Source organism: Protopterus annectens, chromosome 3.part0 (assembly GCF_019279795.1).
Source record: "Protopterus annectens isolate FY-2018-M chromosome 3.part0, PAN1.0, whole genome shotgun sequence".
NCBI classification, from domain to species: domain Eukaryota; kingdom Metazoa; phylum Chordata; order Ceratodontiformes; family Protopteridae; genus Protopterus; species Protopterus annectens.
In genome coordinates this window covers 1,984,141,828-1,984,161,773 of record NC_056731.1, presented here as the reverse complement: position 1 = coordinate 1,984,161,773, position 19,946 = coordinate 1,984,141,828, and the positions used below count along the sequence as shown (strand labels likewise).

The window sequence follows — 19,946 nt, the reverse complement described above, 5'->3', positions numbered from 1 at the left end:
TGAAGTTTGGCAGTAAGGGTTTCTGAATTGGTATCTGATGGTAGGAGCACATTGAAGGGTGAAACTTGGAGTTTAGATTTGTACAAAATGGCTATATCTCCACCCTTTTTGGTTTTACGGTCACATCTCAGAATATTATATCCAGGAGGGGTAATCTCCTGGTCTAGAGTTGAGGGCTTCAGCCATGTCTCTGTAATACAGAGAATATCAAATAAGTGCACATCTAAGAGTGCATGTAGGTGGGTAATTTTATTGTTTATGCTTCGAATATTAAGGTGAGCTACCAGGAGGGAGTTAGGTGGTTTAGTTAAGGTGGTGATATCAGGCAATGTTAGATTGTGTAGGTTATTGGGATTATCAGTACTGGGGCCAGGGTTTGGATGAATATCACCAGCTAATAGGGTGTGTTGATGAGGATATTGTACAAACTTAAGGATTTTGTAGTAATTATTTGAGTTTTTTTGATAAGGAAGTAAGTAAGATGGGTAGCTCTATGATATTTTGGTAATATATAGATAGAGGTGGAGGTTGCATTACTGTGGTTGAGGGAGTAGATGCAAGAAAATGGTAGAGTCTGATGGAAGTCGTGGTGTTCAGGAAGAGAAAAATGTTCAAAGAAGGTTAGTGTGTATGGTATTGTAAGAGAGGCAAGAGTTGTAGTTAAGAGTAGTATGTTTGTGAGTATAGTCTTGTGTGTTGGGGCCGTAGGGATGTGTAAATAAGTGGCTAGAGTAAGTTGTGGGAGGGAGTACAGTAAGTAAAAGGAGAGAGTGGTATAAGATATTATAATCTATTTGGTCCCCCCAGAAACTTATGTTTAGTCACTAACTGACGAAGATGGATATAAATTATACAAATTGCCACTGTTTTTGCTTCACTGATTTTATCTTCCAAACTAGGCTAAATCTGGCTATTAAGCCAAAAAGTTTAAAGATGTCAGAACTAGGATTCAGCAATATAATTAATATGTCCTATGAAAATTAACTTATTTTTAGATTATTTGTTTTCTCTTTGTACCCCTTACGGCCCACACTATTTTTGCAGGATACAATGCAAAAAGTCCCCCAAAAGCCAAAGTGATCTCCTTACGTATATATTATACTAAGCATTATCTATGCTATCCTTATATCAATAGTGACATAAACTCATTGTAGTCATGATTTAGGACTGACACTGGTTGGTAAGAAGCAGCACTCCAGAGGTTCTTCCCTTTTTTGGGGATCACTGAAACCACCTCCAACCTCCAAGACTATTATCCCGCCCCCAACACATTATACATAAACTTAAGTTCATCTGCAATGTCCTGTCCTCTATTAATTTTCCATAAAACAGTTGGGAGACCATTCCAACTTGAAAATGTATTAAATGATTGAGCAGAAACCACCAGATACAGATCATTTTCATTTATAGATTTCATCAAGCTATCACCCAGTGTTTGTCTCAGTCTTGGAAGTTCTACCATTTTCTAAAAAATCTAGCTCATTAACACTCAGGTTTCACAATTCCCCACTTCAGGCCTATATTACAATTTGTAATTCCTCCTAAAGACATCCAAGATCTGTAAGAGATATCCCTCTAAAACCCTTCCTCTCCCCTTATTACTGTTATTACCTGGACCACTTGGTGCTGCCATAGTCCCAGTGCAAAACATTTAGTTGCCTTTGGTGATATCTAAAAATAAGAATCCCTAACTGCAGACTTTCTGAATTGTAGTCACCTTTCAAAATATTGCTAGGTCTCTCCCTTTGTTTTTTTCCTAATTAGGTAATTTGCACCCCACTTAACTGTCATCACATCTTCTGGATCTCACAACCTCTACTTACTGCTTCTTCAGATTTTCTTTACTTCTCCTGTCTTCTAAGTTGCATCACACCTCCTTATTGCTTCCTTCACCCTTACTATTAGCTCCTCCCACTTGAAGAAGTTACACCCCTTTGTACACCTAAATTCTCATCATCTCCTAAAACCACTCCTGCTCTAATACATACACACTATCCAGTGCCTGTCCCTGCTCTCTTTTATAACAATTTCCTTTTCCAAGGCAACCAGAACATCATTTCACAAAAGCAAATGGACAAGATATTACATCTTAATTTATAGATATGTCTCTTTGTTATATAGTCCATTTGGTCTAGACCGAGCCCTGTAGCTTGGTGAAAAATGTGCATTGTCCTCCTGTTATACACCTTCATTCCAGAACCTAAAAGTTTCCTTTAAACCAGAGAAAGTACAGAGGCTCCCATAATATATCTGCACTTGTGACAAATAGACTCTCCCTGGGACTCCCTCCCCTTCTTCTACACCAGTTACTAAATTTTGATCTCCCATAGAAAGACAAACTCCTTACTGAAACTGCAGTAACTACATCTCTATACCTTGAAGATCTAACTGTGCAACTCTAATTGGAATATAAACTGAAATCAGCATTAAGTAATTCTACATTCCATCTTTTAGCCCCTGCAGATTTCCCCTATGAATACACCAGAACATGCTTTAAGTCAAAAAGGACATTCTTGGAAAGCATTAGCACCACCACCCTTTGGCACACTCCTACATAAATTGATGATGCTGCCATTTTACACCCCCTACCCTGTAGCTTCAGATGCTGCTCTTGAGAAAAGGGCAAGTCTTTTAATACAATTACATTGTATTTTCTTAACATTACAAAAAGTCTATGTCTTCACAAAGGAGATGCTGTTGACATTCCATGTAATTATCATAATCCTTCAACATATCCAGTCACTAGTGTACCAATCATCTTTTTCAGATTTGCTCTTTCTTCTCTGTAGCTTGTCTGGTCAGGATAAAACAGATGAACATTCGTGGGTTCTGTTCAAGCAGCTTTATTACACAAAAACAGGTCTATAGTAGAACATTGACTTGTTAAAATGGTGAATGTTCTAATATCACCCCTATTCAGTGAACGCTGACAATATCGTACATGCATAACAGCAAATTTTTTCCCAGGCACATGATCTCTATTTATATGCACTTGCCTACATCTGGAAATGCTTCTTAAAGGTACATACACACGCACTGCTCTATATCCTCCCTCTTTTGAGAAATAGTCCTTATATGAAATGATAGTATTCAATGACATGCACTTTACTGAAATGATCTTTTGACATGCAATCATACAAAATTATACACATAGAAAACAACTATGTCCATGTTGCTGTCTGTTTTACACTAGGTCTTGAAATACAACCTGACCGTGTAACATAAAAGTCAGAATTGGCTCTAGAAATGGGGACTGTCTTCAAGGAATATTCAACTGGGGACTGTCTTCAAGGAATGTTCAACTGTGGAAACATCTGGGACATCCTCAGGAACAGGAATGGATACTGTGACACGTTCTTCAGTACGAACATTGTCTGGGTTGCTCTGAAATCTAGAGACTGTATTCCAGGTACGATGCTGTGGTTTCTCCTGTATTCTGTACCCTCAGATTCCACTAAGTAGGATCTCAGCCTGGTACATATACCTCTCACTTGACCAATTCGATCAAAGCCTTTTGCCATTTGCATCCTCACTGTCTCTCCTTCTTTTAATGAACGAAGAAATCTGCTCATTTTATCATAGCTGGACTTCTGAGAAGAACGCTTCTTAAAAAGTTGGACTTTGCTTGCTCTGTTGTTTTTAGCATTAGGCACCAACAAACTAGAACTGATAGGCATGGTTGCTCTAGTTTGCCTAGATAGAAGTCTCTGAGCAGATGAGCCCAGTAGATTGTCACAGGGTATATTTCTAAGATTAATTAAATTCATGAAAATATTGGTATTGTCATGCTTTGACCTCTCCAGTATTTGCTTTGCACAATGTACTGCATGCTCACCAAGGCCATTTGACTGATGACATTCAGGACTGCTAGTAACATGGATAAAGTCCCACTCTTTAGCAAATCTCTGAAACAATTGACTGGTAAACTAAGAACAATTGTCAGAAATAACTTTGTGTGGACTACCATGGACAAAGAAAGTATGTTTCATCTTAGTAATAACAGCACTGGATGCTAGGTTAGGTAGCAAATAGATCTCATACCAGTTCAAATAAGAGTCTACCAATACTAAGTAACGTTGACTGTTCCACTCAAATATGTCAGTTGCTACTGTTGACCAAGGTAGTTCAGGAATGTGGCTTAGCTGAAGTGGCTCTTTTTGCAAATGCAGCTTAGTAATGTTGCACACTGAACAAGAAGAAAGCACTTTATCAATGTGTTTTGATACATAAGGCCAACATACTAGTCCTCTCACCCTTCTTTTGGTAGAATCAGAACCTGGGTGGCCACGATGGAACATCTGAATGTATTCACGTTGTAAGGAAGTAGGAACAACAACTTTTGGACCTTTGAAAATGATACCCTCTTCCATCAGCATCTCATCTCTGTATGGAAAGTAAGGTTGAACTTCTGGAGGTACACTGGATTGCTTTGATGGCCATCCTACATTGATGAAGTGGCTAAGCTTTTGCAAAATTGATCAGTCTTTATATGATCTCTTACCTCATTATGTCTTGTGGTAGAAAAAGTGCACACTTCTATGACATCAGAGTCAAAATTCTCTGCATTAACCTGCTCTGTGACATTTGTGGATGATCTGGAAATGGTATTAGCCAGATAAAGAAGTTTTCCTTTTGTATAGACCAATTTGAAATTGTACTTTTGCAATTTGAGTATCATTCTTTGGAATCTTGCTGGAGGGGAATGCATATATTTCTTTAAAATAGTAACTAGAGGATGATGGTTAGTTTCTTTCTGGACTGCTCAACCATAAATATAATCATGGAACTTTGAACATGCAAACACAATTGCCAAAGTTCCTTCTCAATTTGACCATACTGCAGCTCAGTTTGGGTAAGAGTTCTGGATGCACAGGCAACAGGCCTGCCCTCTTGCAGAATAACTGAATCAAGACCGAACCTTGAAGAATCACAGGAAAAGGAAAGAACTACTGGTTTGTGGACATCGTAGTATTTTAATGTATGAGGATTAGCAATTTTCTGTTTGAGGTTAACAAATGCTCTCTGGTATTGTTCTAACCATGACCAAGCAACATTTTTGTGTGTCAGATCTCTTAAAGGTGCTGATAACTCACTAAAGTCAGGGATAAATTTGCCCAAATAGTCATACCAAAAAAAATGTTGAAGGGCTTGGACATTGTCTGAAGCTGGCATCTCAAGAATGGCTGCTTGCTTGTAAGGATCTGGTCGTAAGCCTGTACTGGTAAATAAATGACCTTTTTCTGGTAGTCTGAATTTGCACTTCAGAGGATTGAGCTTTAACTTCTCTTCATGCACTCTGTCCAGAACTTTCCTGAGGTTTCTGTCATGCTCTGCTTCACCACTATCTCCAAGTAGTAAATCAACTATTATTGCACATGGGTAGCCTGAAACAATTTGCTCCATTGCACACTGAAAGACTTCGCTGGCAAAATTTATTCCAAAAGACATCCTGAGGAATCTGTATCTACCAAATGGGGTACTGAATGTAGTCAGTAGAGAAGACTTGTGATCAAGCATCACTTGCCAAAATTAATTCTTCACATCTAACACAGAAAAAACAGTGGCATTTGGCATGAAGGATGCAATTTTATTGACTGTATGCATAGGATGATGAGGTCTTTTTAATGCCTTGTTCAAGTCTCTTGGGTCAATGCATATTCTGATTTAATCTGAATTTTCATTATAAGCAGCTACCATGGAAGATACCCACTCAGTTGGTTATGTAACTGGACAAGTCACACCTTGCTGCACCATTTTGTCTAACTGGACATAACATTGCCCTGCATAGCTATTGGAAGTCTCCTTGCTTGTCTGACCACTGGACTGACCTCTGGGTCTACTTTCATGGAGTACATAACTGGAAGTTTGCCTAACTTGTTTTTGAATACATAAGTGTACTCTGAGAAAATTGTATCACTAAAGTTGGAACTGGGATATGTGCTTACATGATGTATTTCTTTGGTAAAAGAAAGCAGTTTCATTCTTAAACTGTCTCTGAGACCTAATAATGACTGCACGGGGCTTCAGACTACATAAAATTGCAAGCTGTAACTGCCCCCAGCTGAATAACATGAAAACATTACAGAGCACTCATTTTGAATCTCTTCACCTCCATAAGCATAACGTTTCACACAACAGACCAAATTAAGTTGCTCACCAGCCCTCACTTTAGCAAATATTTCTGCTGAGATTACATTAAACTTTGAGCCAGTGTCTACTTTGTGCTCTGTGGGTTTACCATTGATCAGGACAGTACAAAATACTTAATTCTTTACCAATAAATCTACTGAATTAACCTTTTCACCGACCACTGATACACCATCTACATAGAAAGTAGGGCTGCAGCTCTCTATATGATCAACTTGCTTTTTTGAATGACCTTTCATAATAACTGAAAGAGGTTTTCTTGATTTACAAAACTTTTGAAAATGATTTAATTTTTTACACTTGTGGCATTGTTGACCAAATGCTAAGCACTTCTCTCTTTTAGACTCATGGTTAGCTCCACAATTATAACAGTTAGCAATAAGATTTGACTTGGGTTTTGATGACTCACTCTTATACTATACTGAGCATGCTCCTTTAACTTAACTAGTCTTGGAACTTGCTATAAAGCTCCAGATTTTCCTGGTCACACCCACAGGGGTTGCTGCTGTCATGTACTTAGGCCTGTTTCTGTTTGCCACATGTTGCATGCTATATACATTTGCTCTGGAGGCTGCTGAAACCATGCCTTTATCACTTGTAAGCATACTTGTGTGCCTTTCTGTTAACTCTTGGATTTGACAAATCACTATGGCTTTACTTAACAAAAATCACTGTCACAAAACTAAATCTTTCTCACTGTAGCGCTATTAACACCACACACAAGCCTGTCCTTTATTAATTCATCTTTTAAGTCACCAGATCTGCACATTTTAGCTTTATTTCTCAAGTCAGTGATATAAGCTGCAAAAGTTTCACCTGGCTTTTGGTGTCTTGTATAAAATAAGAGCCTTTCTAATGTAACATTTATGTGGTGGTTGCATATATCTCTAAATTTATGTTTTAAGCACTCAAGGTCTTCCCTTGATTCAGCCAGTACCACAATATGATGGTTTGCCCCCTCTCCTGCATATATCTCTAGTGCATACACAAACAAATGCTCTCTTTCAATGGCTTCTGACACAGCTAAGTTAAGCAAAATGAATGGCCTTGTACGTGCATCTTTGTCAGAAAAGCTGCTTGTATTAAAATATCATATTCCTGCTAGACTACTCTCCAATTTTCTCCAATATGATGATCAAACACAAGTGGACCTGGTCTGTGAAATGCCTCTACCATATCAACACACAGTAGTGAAGGTGCTTAAAGTTATGTACGAACATACCCAAACAAATTTATATATATATATATATATATATATATATATATATATATATATATGGGTCTGCATTTCTTGATCGAAATTTCACAATCTTGAACAAGAAACATAGAAACCCACTTAAACAAAAGTGCACTTTCACAAAAGCTGATTCAAAACAAACTACTTTAAACACTATTTTGCAGGGGGGCAAATAAACTGTACACAGCACTTGAACCTTTCAAAATTACTGTACTTTGTGAAATAACTGCACAGTGTAAGAAACACTCTGAAATGGTTGCTCTGAGAATAAATGCACACAGCACAAGAATGTTTTCAAAATGGCTGTACGTTGACTGCACTTTGCAATATAACTGTACTTTTCACACAACAAACTCTTTGAAATAATTGTACTGTAATTAAGCACAGACTCTCCAAACAGTACTTCGAACAACTCTAGTTATGCTTCGAGTGGCTTTGGTCAATGCAAAACAGTAGTTTGCACTCAAACATGGTCTTTTACTAAAAAAGATGCAGTCACTTTGCTTTTTGAGGTTATTTTACCCTTTTGTTATACTTGTTATGCCCTTTGAATCGCTTATCATGCTCAATATACTTTTCTTGTGCCCGTTTTACTTTATGCATGCTCGTTATGCAAGCCAAAGGTAATTCTGAGCACCACAGGGAAAGCTGTGCTAGTTTTATCAAATATCATGTTTTGAACATTTTGTTTAATTAATAATGTGGTTTGTGCCTTTCGTTTGTTTCATAATACGTTTTGTGCTACTCGCTTGATTAATAATGCATGTTGTGCCTTATAAATGCGCTGTTTCATTTTCTTTGCCAAATAAATCATTTGTGCAGTTTTCTTTACCTTTAGCTTTATTTCTAACCCTTTTTCATTTGCCTGTACTCCATTTCACTCAAACTGCTTAGTCTGCCTTCACCTTCAACTCAATACTTCAAGACTTGAAGAAGTTGCTTTTTTAATCTCGGTTCTGACACCATGTCACTCATCTGATCAGGATAAAACACACAAACATTCATGGGTTCTGTTCAAGCAGCTTTATTACATTCAAGCACATCAAAAATGAGGCTTCGTAACTTAAACTTAAACTTATAAACAGACTGACTACCACACTCATACATGCTAACACTCTGCCTATTATCTCAAAATGGCACTGCTGCCTGCATGTGCTCACTATTTATACGCATGTGCTACATCTGGAAATGCTTTAAAAAGGTAACCACACATGCTCTGATCTACATTCTCCACAGTCCATGCTTTGCTTATTGTGTTTATTACCTCAGCACAGCTGCCACTCCAGATACAATTTTGCTTTAGCCAACCCACTCTTCATGAATCTACACTAACTACCACCTATTAATAGGGATTTCACCTCAAATCTCCCTTTAAACAGCAAAAGGAAATTTACAAAAATAACTGTATACAGATTTGAGCAGTTTTATAATAATGAGTCTAAGGAATAAATTCTAATATAAGTGCATATTAGGAATGTAATTAATTTTGTCTCTTAAAATAAGCTTCAGTCCTTATATGCTCACTATCCCTCCCAAATAACTTGTTTTCAGTACTAACTTCACCACACTCCATCACTTAAACTTCTAAACATAAGAAAAAAATCATACAAAAACAACTGTTTTTCTTGGATGCAAGGATATGGATTATTTGCACACCCTCAGCTCGCAAATACAAAGAAAACCTGAGCATTGCTTTGGATTCTAGGCCAGCACAGGACAGTTCTAGGCCAGCAGAGGGCAGATTTCTGGTTACTGTAACTGAATGAGAAGTGTACAGAAGAACTAGGTGAGCCTTAAAAATATTTAGCAATCTAAATCTTCAAAAAAAATTAATTCACAGGTATGTTCTTGCTATTGTGTTAGCACAAAGCCATGTGTTAAAAAGGATTTGTAATGTATGCAGGTTTTTTTGAGATATTACAATAGAGGCAGGAAGCATTCCTTCTGTGATATCAAACTTCAAACGACAACTCTTAGGGGATGCAGGTATCTAGAGAACATCCAAACATCCAGCAGTAATTCAGGGCACAGATCTTCCATAACTCAGTAAAAATACTGGTAAATCCCTAATCTGATTGTCTGAATACTGCAGAAATGTTTGTTTAATGGAACTTGGCATTTTAGACCAAAGTACTCATTAACCACAAAATTATTTTCTGCTCATATTTACTGTTTATAACAATATGAGGTTGTTTTATTGACTATTCTTTGCCTAGAATGTGTTTTCAAGGTTGCATATACATATATATATATATATATATATATATGTGTGTGTGTGTGTGTGTGTGTGTGTGTGTGTGTGTGTGTGTGTGTGTGTGTGTGTGTGTGTGTGTGTGTGTGTGTGTGTGTGTGTGTATGTGTGGATCTACAATTACTAGTCGATCCACACAAATGTCAAGGTGCTTAACATCAACACATGTCAATGAAAATTCATTGACATACTACCATGCATGCTCTGAGGCTAATTATCAGACCATGCAAAACAGAGTGATTTATGTGGGGGGGGGGGGGGGTAAGCCTACTGCATCACCTGAAAATGATATAGATGACATATCCCCCTACACAGCAGACTGTTGATCTTGCACATCTGTCGAACATCTGTATATGTCCATCAAAGTGTGTCAACAATAGAGAGGTAAATTAACTACAAATCAATCTATGCTATCTATGTATATAAGTATATAAATATATAAGTATATGCATATATTTAGGTTCTAGTGACCTGGCAGAATGAGTGTTATGTCAACAACTGCCTAGGCGATTGCATGTGATCCAATAGACAGCTGATCAACGCATGTAAGAGATCACACAAATCCAGAAGATGACAAATTTGCCCTTACCCTGCGTTTGTGTAATCTCAGACTGTGGAGGGGTGCATCGGGTCTTGCCCACTATAAAAAAAAAAATGATAATTTATTTATTTTATTTTTTTAAAAGGTGAAGATCACATGTGCTAGCGTGTCAACACCAACATTTTCAACATTTTGATGTTGACATTCTGTCAAGTGACAATAGGTGTTTTTGTTCTTTAGTGGTGCTCCCATATAGATAGATAGATAAAGATGTTTGTGTGCGTGTGCCTATATGCATGCATGTGTGAGAGTGTGGGTGTGGCTGGGTGTGTGTCGGTGTACACACTTATAAAATGAGAGTGTATAAGATAATAATAATGACATCATCGTAATAAATAGAAATTACACTTAAAATATCATGGGCACACTTCCTGGATTTCATCAAATGAAAATTATATTTTAACTTTTTTTTGCGAACCACAAACAAGTATCCTTGACTATATTATATCTTGTTATTTTTAGAACTACAATGTCAACACGTATATTCAAGGTGTTAAAGAGTCCAACCACTGATACAGAATTTTGAAGGTGGTACCTTTCCTAATTTTCCTTGTAGACTAGAAACAAATAGCATATGATGTATCTGCTTTAGTCTGAGTGTAATCCCATCCATTATTTTATGATAACTGTTTGTTCTCATGTAGGAGTAGCAACTGATTAACACAGACATTGTGAGAACATTTTTTTTAATTTATTTTATGTGGTATTTGTTTACTGGGAAAGTCCATTTGGGCATGAATCCCATTTTCAGCAGACACCTGGGGAGAAAAGCTCCACATTCATAGTTCAATTAATAAATTAAACAATATTATCATATGAAGTACAGTAACAAATAGTAGAATTGATATACAGGATAAATAAAGTCAGATCAGAAAACCATACAGTGAATACTGACAACAATCATAGGATATTGAACACCTACTAAAGTACAATCAATAGTGATAACCAATGATAAAGATGTTAAACATTTTAAATATGGGCAAAATGCTAAGAGAATGGAAAGATTTTGCAGTTGGAAGGAGATTAGGAAATGGAGTTAAAGTAGGTAGCTATCGGAGAAGTAGCTGGTGCTTTGGCTAATAAGAGAAGGGAGGAAAGGAAAGGGGACAAAAAAGAACAAAGGAAAGAGAAGGACGAAGGGAGAAGGAATGAAGAAGGAAGAGAAAGGAAGGAGTAACGGGTCATGTCAGCCTGGTGTATGACATGTACAGAGCCAGGAGATAAGGAGAAATCTCTTTAGAGATTGTTTGCATATTGAATACATGGTACTTTAATATCAGTAGGAATACTGTTACAGACCTTGGCTACTGAGTGGGGATATAGGCAGTGACCGATAGATTTTATTTGGTTGATGGATGTCAAGGAGGCATTTCTCAGATGAGTGAAGACGGTGTTTAGGGAGGTAATGGTTAAGAATGGTACTGGTTGCTGGGCAGGATGAGGATTTATATCCCATTATCTTATCAGCAAGGAAGAGTTGGGTGAACTTGAGGTACCGAAGTAACTTAAGCCAGTTTAAATATCTGAGGTCAGAGCATTTGTGAGAGTTGTATGACTGACTGGCTGAAAATCTAGCTACTTTGTTGCAGCAAAACTCAAGTTTTAATCCGAGGAAGATCTAGATGTTGGTGAAAATGGGGGAGGCATATAGCAGTGAAGGAAGGAGGTATGTATTGGCCAGAGTAACTCTTGAGGAGTTGGTAAGGAATCTTTTTGATTTATAGAGCATGCCCAGATTGTGGTGTGTTGCCTTTATGCACTTTTGAATCTGAAGATCAAATTTCAGTTGATCATCTATTATGATGCCAAATAACTTTGTGTGAGGTACAACTTTAATTTTAGTGTTGTTGAGAGAGGATATTTTGAAGGTGTCTTTCATGTGTGTTTGTCATTTGGGGAGAAATAAGAGCAGTTTTGTTTTATTTGGATTTCTTAAAGCTGATTGTCACTGAGACAGTTTTCAGTAGAGTTGAAAGCCTGCTGAATGATAGATTGTAACTAGGAAGAACTATCAGATGAGAACATGACAACGCAGTCATCTGCATATTATATAAGTGTAGCTTGTTGGGAGGATGTATGGAGATCATTTATAAATATGTTAAGAAGGAGAGGGCCATGAATGGAGCCTCTTCCTCCACACTAGCCTCATCCTCCTCTTCTGTCACACTTCAATCCCTCACAGACTGCAAGATCCTAAGGCTCTCCTAACTCCTTCGCTGTTTCTATACCATATCCTTAAGCTACTGCTCAGGCTGTAATGCCTCTATTCTTAACTCTCTCACTATATTTCTGCATCACTAACTTTCTGGCTATTATTTTCCTATCTGAAACTAACATTCTACTTTTCATGTACTATAACAGTCAATGTCACACATTGCACTACCTACTTACAATTTTTGGACACTAGCTACATCATGTATGGTGAGAGTGACTATTATTGTCTATAATGTTTTAACTGTATAGAATCATCTACGTGTGTAGTATATATTGTAACATCTTGTAACATAATTCATTATTTCAACTTATTTTTGTATAGTATTGCTAATGTGATTTGTATTGTATTGGATTCTATTGGATTTTATTGTACTGTATGTGAAGCTTTTCTCCCCTGGCCTCTGCTGAAAATGGGTTCTGTAGACCCAGTCAGACCACCCCAGTAAAGAAATGTCAAATAAAATAAATAAATAAATCATTTATAAATATGTTAAAAAGGAGACAGACAAGAACGGAGCCTTGTGGGACACCTGTATCAACTGGGAGAAAAGATGAGTGAGTAAAAATCCATTTAACTGATTGTAGCTGGTTACATAGGTAGCTAGACCAAGTGACAGTTGTACTGGAAAAGCCTAAAGCAGACATTTTTGAGAGTAGTTTGGTATGTGAGACTGTATCAAAAGCTTTATAGAGATCTAAAAAGAGAGAAAAAACTAAATTGTTGTCATCTCTGGCTTTACTGACTTGGTCCAAAAAGACAACAAGAGCAATTGTTGTGCTATGATCTGGGAAAAAGCCATGTTGGGTACAGATTAATAGATTTTCTTGGAGTAAGTATTGTAAAAGTTATTTAGGAATACATTTTGCTAAGATCTTGGAAAAAGGGGACAAGCATGCAATTGGTCTGAAGTTTGTTATTTTAGTGGAGTTTCCTCTTTTATGAACAGGGATGGTGAAAACTGTTTCTAGAGAGAGGGGCATATAACTCACAAATGGATCAATTGATCGAGATAGAGACTGGCTAGGCAATAAATGTGGACAGCAATCTTTACATTTTCATATTGGAGATTGTCTACAGAAGGGGATCAGGGCTTTTAAGATTGTTTTTAAGTTTTAAATGGCATTGTTAGAGCTTTGAAGTTTGTCGAGATTCTGTAGGGAGTTTTGAGGCAAGGTGGCTATAAGGTCTATAAAATGGGAGTTAAATTTAGAAGCAGTTTCTAAGGGTGAGATGTTTGGACAAGGGTCATGGATGCTAGGAGTTCCAGGATGTAATATTTTCTTGACAGTGAACCAAAACTTTTGGGGGTAGTGTTTTTGGTTATCCTGTGGGTTGAAGTAATAATATTTCATATCAGCAGTAATTTGATTTTTTGTCATGTTTCAAAGTTATTTGTAGATTTGTAGGTGAGCTTGAGATGTGTATTTTTGCCAGCTTTTTCTCTTTTATACATTAAGTGTCTACTAGAAGGGGATAGCCAGGGTGACTGGGTGAATTAAACTCTCTTTTTTTCCTTATAGGAGCAAGACTATTGAGAATGTCAAGAAATATGGTATTAAATTTTAGAACAACATTATCCAGTGGGAGGAATGGAGGATGAAACAATTAATCTTATTAAGGATGCCATTAGAGATCTTGGACTTGAAATTTGAGAGGTTACAGCAGTCTTTATAAAGGTGCAGTTTGATATGGTGAGATTCTAGTCTCTGAACATAAGTAAGATGGTGATCACTGTGGGAGTCTGGAAGGGTATTTGGAGAGTCATAAAGGTTATGATTTGAGACTAGGATCCAGTCCAGAGTAGTCCCTATGTTATTATCTTTGTTGAAGTGAGTATGGGAAGTTATGAGTTGTTTGAAACCTTACAGACTGATAGTAGTGGAAGGGTAGTCTGATGTGAAAGTTTGCCAGCTAATATTGACATCAGCAAGAATTATTATTTCAAGAGAAATGGAACAAGATACCTAGTGTAGGATGTCTTCCACAGCAGGGATGTTATCTCCTGGGGGAACATATTGGGCACTTATATATAGTGTTTTATGCTCATTTAACTTACAGTGAGAGACAAGGATCTCATCAGAGAGGAATTTAGGTAGGGAAACAGAAGCAGGTGAGACAGAGACATGTTAAAAAACATGATTGTTACACCACCACTGTTTTTATTTAATCTATCAGAGCAGATGATAGTATAGGTAGGGGGGAGAATTTCAGAGTCTTTTTTTATGTGGTTTGAGCCAAGTTTCTTTAAGAATAATAATGTCTGGGGAGTAATGAGTGATCCAGGAATGAAATCCAGAGACTCTGTTTACTATACCTTAAATATTCATGGATATGATTTTCAAATTTTTAGTATATGTTGTTATAGTAGAATTGGGAGCTGGTGGAGAAGTGATGCATCGGATCCTGGGTTTGGGTGGATATTGCTGCATAATATGATCTTTTTCAGTATGTACTCACTAGTGAGGGTTTACATATGTTAGTATTCAATTTAAATTTTACCTTATATGGGTTGGGACAAGGGTTAGGAATTTTATATCTGAAAAGGAGTTATGGGAATAAACCAAATGACAAAAAACTAAGCTTAGGAATACCAAAACCACCATGGAAGTTGCTGCATTCAAGATTTAATAAGCACTTTCATCTATCAATATACAGGACTTTTTCAGATTATAGACATAGATTTCAAACAGTTTAATAACCCATATAGATCATGTGATGTAAAAAATGCCAATTACAAGTTTAATTTAAAGAGATATATACTTAATAGCATGATATTCTAAACATATAGATAGACATCACTTAAAAATTCCTAAATACTAAAAATATAAAATATATACAGACATATACATATACGGATTCCTATTACAAGAACGAAAGTTCACTACTTCGAACTTGTAATAGGAAGCCTTACTTCTACGAAAGTTCACTTTAACGAAAGTGAACTTTTGCTTAAGTGCACTTCACCGAAAACATTGCAGCACAGTGGAGGACATAAAAAACAAGCTATGTCCTCCACTATGGTGTGATAGTTATGGACCTTAGGGTTAGGGCACGAGTCAGGGTAAGAGGATAGTTAGTAAAGCTATCCCCTTACCCTAATCCATGCCCTAACCCTAAGGTTCGTGACTATCACACCATAGCGGAGGACATTGCTATGTCCTTCACTGCGCTGCAGTCGTCACAGACCTTAGGGTTAGGGCACGGGTCATGGTAAGGGGATAACCCTATGGGCTATCCTCTTACTATGACCCGTGCCCTTACCCTAAGGTCCGCGAGTACTGCACGGAAGTTCAGTACAACACCTGTTCGTGGTACTGAACTTTGCATAAGTGCAATTTCGATTAAGTGCACTCTCGCTGCAGTGAACATTCCATGCACTATTTCGAATTAGTGAAAATTCGATCTAGTGTATGAAACTCATATATATATATATATATATCTAGGACGTTTGCTCAAGTGAGCAAATGACCGAAACTCAAACGGCCAGGCATACTTACGAGAAAGTGCTTTTCACCGAAGAAGCACTTTTGCATAAGTATGCCTGTTGCCGAGGCTGTACTATGGTGCGGGTAAGGGGAATTTCCCTTTTCCCCACTGTAATGCAGTCTCGGAGGGAGAATATTAAAGTAGGGGGGTCTGGGGGCACAGCCCCCCACATGGGAGGTGCAGGGGGCGAAGCCCCCCTGCTAAAATGCAAATGTAGTGTTTTATTTCTTTTTTTGTAACACGCTTTAACGAAAGTGCTTTTTCGATAAAACCACTTTTGTTAAAGTGTGTTCAGTTATTATGGATTTGAATGTTTGCTCACTCAAACAAACGTCCTAGATCCATATATATATATATATATATATATATATATATATATATATATATATATATATAGATATTTATATTTATATAGATAGATAGATATAGATATATGGATCTACTTTACAAAGTTGAAAAACCATAACATTGACTTTTATATCATCGAGACCACAACATCGAAACCTCAGTCCTTTTGGGACTCTGCCAGTCTGAATGGACTCTAAAAACTACACTTTTTCTAGTTGTACTTTTCTTATTTTAAGCAGTTTATAATCAAATTCATTCAATCTATCATTAAAACTACTTGTACCTTGTGTGGACTGTGTGTTAAACTTCAAATTATGCTGAAACCATTCATTTAATAGAGGAATGCCATTCACTGCTGAGCAGGATCTTTCACCATTAGCATCTGCTAAATTTCCCATATTGTAAGGCATGGTCTGTCCAGATTAAATGTCTCTTCTGCCATGCTGTAAGTGAGCCAACTGCCATGTGCCTCTTTCCAGTTGTGTAACTTGGTGTGGGGTAATGTCCTCGAGTTTCTGCGTTAACTGCTGCACTCGTAGTGTCAAGTTCCGCACAGATTTATGTATATCCACTAAGTCAAGTTTGGTAAGCAAAGACTGAGAAGCTGCTAATAGCCTTATGGCCATGGTCTCCCATGAATATGAATAAAACGTATGAAAAAATCAGAACAAGACCAACCATGAAAACCAAAGCTTAGGAGTACCAAAACCATAACAGATGTTACTGCACACAAGATTTAATAAGCACATCCATCAATATACAAGACTTCTACAGATTACAGACATAGATTTCAAACAGTTTATATAACACATTAGATCCAAAAGGCACACACAGATGTATAATGTGCACTGGTCACTTTAAAAGTGGAATGTATAGACAAATTTTGAAACACAATTGTTTAATTGTTTAGTGTATTTAAGTTTTAGAATTTGATATGTTGATATCCCTTGAAGGCGAAATGCCGAGGTACCAAGATTAAAGCTGGTTGATACTCCAAATCATGTACGCCTTTTGGATTTATTAGGTTTTTGTGTTTTTTCTTTGGTTTTGATAACACATATAGATCACCTGATGTAATATTATAATGTCATACGGGTACAGCATGGTGATAATGTGACAGTAGTTAGGTGTCATATAGGTACAGTACTGTGGTGATGTGACAGTAGTTAGTTGTCATATGGGTACAGCATGATAGTAATGTGACACACGTCAGGTGTCATATGGGTACAGCATTGTGGGAATGTGACAGTGGTTAGGTGTTGTACTGGTACAGCATGGTGGTAATGTGACAGAGGTTAGGTGTCATAATAGTACAGCATGGTGGTACTATGATAGTGGTTAGGCATCATATAGGTACAGCATGTTGGTATTGTGAGAGTGGTTAGGCATCATATAGGTACAGCATGTTGGTATTGTGAGAGTGGTTAGGTGTCCTACAAGTACAGCATGGAAGTAATGTGACAGCGTTAGGTATCATACAGGTACAGCCTGGTGGTAATGTGAAAGTAGTTAGGTGACATGCAGGTACAGCACGGTGGTAATGTGACAGTAGTTAGGTGACATGCAGGTACAGCACGGTGGTAATGTGACAGTAGTTAGGTGACATGCAGGTACAGCACGGTGGTAATGTGACAGTAGTTAGGTGACATGCAGGTACAGCCTGGTGGTAATCTGACAGTAGTTAGGTGACATGCAGGTACAGCACGGTGGTAATGTGACAGTAGTTAGGTGTCATATAGGTACAGTACTGTGGTGATGTGACAGTAGTTAGTTGTCATATGGGTACAGCATGATAGTAATGTGACACACGTTAGGTGTCATATGGGTACAGCATTGTGGGAATGTGACAGTGGTTAGGTGTTGTACTGGTACAGCATGGTGGTAATGTGACAGAGGTTAGGTGTCATAATAGTACAGCATGGTGGTACTATGATAGTGGTTAGGCATCATATAGGTACAGCATGTTGGTATTGTGAGAGTGGTTAGGTGTCCTACAAGTACAGCACGGTGGTAATGTGACAGCGTTAGGTATCATACAGGTAAAGCCTGGTGGTAATGTGACAGTAGTTAGGTATCATACAGGTAAAGCCTGGTGGTAATGTGACAGTAGTTAGGTGACATGCAGGTACAGCACGGTGGTAATGTGACAGCGTTAGGTATCATACAGGTAAAGCCTGGTGGTAATGTGACAGTAGTTAGGTGACATGCAGGTACAGCACGGTGGTAATGTGACAGTAGTTAGGTGTCATATGGGTACAGCACGGTGGTAATGTGACAGTAGTTAGGTGACATGCAGGTACAGCACGGTGGTAATGTGACAGTAGTTAGGTGACATGCAGGTACAGCACGGTGGTAATGTGACAGTAGTTAGGTGACATGCAGGTACAGCACGGTGGTAATGTGACAGTAGTTAGGTGACATACGGGGTACAGCATGATGATAATCTGACAGCAGTTACATGTCACACGGTTACAGCATGGTGGTAATGTGACAGTAGTTAGGTGTCATATGGGTACAGCATGGTGGTAATGTGACAATAGTTAGGTGTCATATGTGTACAGCATGGTGGTAAAGTGACAGTAGTTAGGTGTCATATGGGTACAGCATGGTGGTAAAGTGACAGTAGTTAGGCATCATACGGATATAGAATGGTGGTAATGTGACAGTAGTTAGGTGACATACGGGGTACAGCATGATGATAATCTGACAGCAGTTACATGTCACACGGTTACAGCATGATGGTAATGTGACAGTAGTTAGGTGACATGCAGGTACAGCACGGTGGTAATGTGACAGTAGTTAGGTGTCATATGGGTACAGCACGGTGGTAATGTGACAGTAGTTAGGTGACATGCAGGTACAGCATGATGATAATCTGACAGCAGTTACGTGTCACACGGTTACAGCATGATGGTAATGTGACAGTAGTTAGGTGTCATATGGGTACAGCATGGTGGTAATGTGACAGTAGTTAGGTGACATGCAGGTACAGCACGGTGGTAATGTGACAGTAGTTAGGTGACATGCAGGTACAGCACGGTGGTAATGTGACAGTAGTTAGGTGACATGCAGGTACAGCACGGTGGTAATGTGACAGTAGTTAGGTGACATGCAGGTACAGCACGGTGGTAATGTGACAGTAGTTAGGTGACATGCAGGTACAGCACGGTGGTAATGTGACAGTAGTTAGGTGACATGCAGGTACAGCACGGTGGTAATGTGACAGTAGTTAGGTGACATACGGGGTACAGCATGGTGGTAAAGTGACAGTAGTTAGGTGTCATATGGGTACAGCACGGTGGTAAAGTGACAGTAGTTAGGCATCATACGGGTATAGAATGGTGGTAATGTGGCAGTAGTTTGTTGTCATATGGGTACAGCATGGTGGTAAAGTGACAGTAGTTAGGTGTCATATAGGTATAGCATGGAGGTAATGTGACAATCGTTAGGTTACATACGGGAATATCATGGTAGTTATTTGATGTAATTTGATTTAATTTGGTACTGGCCTTTTTTCTCAACTTTTGATCATATCATGGTGTATATATTACATTCCAGGGGATGGAGTAAACCATGTATCAGGTGAAACTAAACATTTCTTCAGTAGCTGTATTGATATATAATTACTTTGATAACCAACAGTTGCAAAGTACAATTTTCA

The 19,946-nt window shown here is 38.0% G+C and overlaps 1 protein-coding gene across 11 annotated transcripts in view; it reads right to left on the bottom strand.

The window, feature by feature from the left end:
• Positions 1-19,946, bottom strand: part of LOC122797235 (pituitary adenylate cyclase-activating polypeptide type I receptor-like) — a 1,630,218-nt gene that overhangs the window by 463,544 nt on the left and 1,146,728 nt on the right. The gene's annotated exons all lie outside the window — the stretch shown is intronic.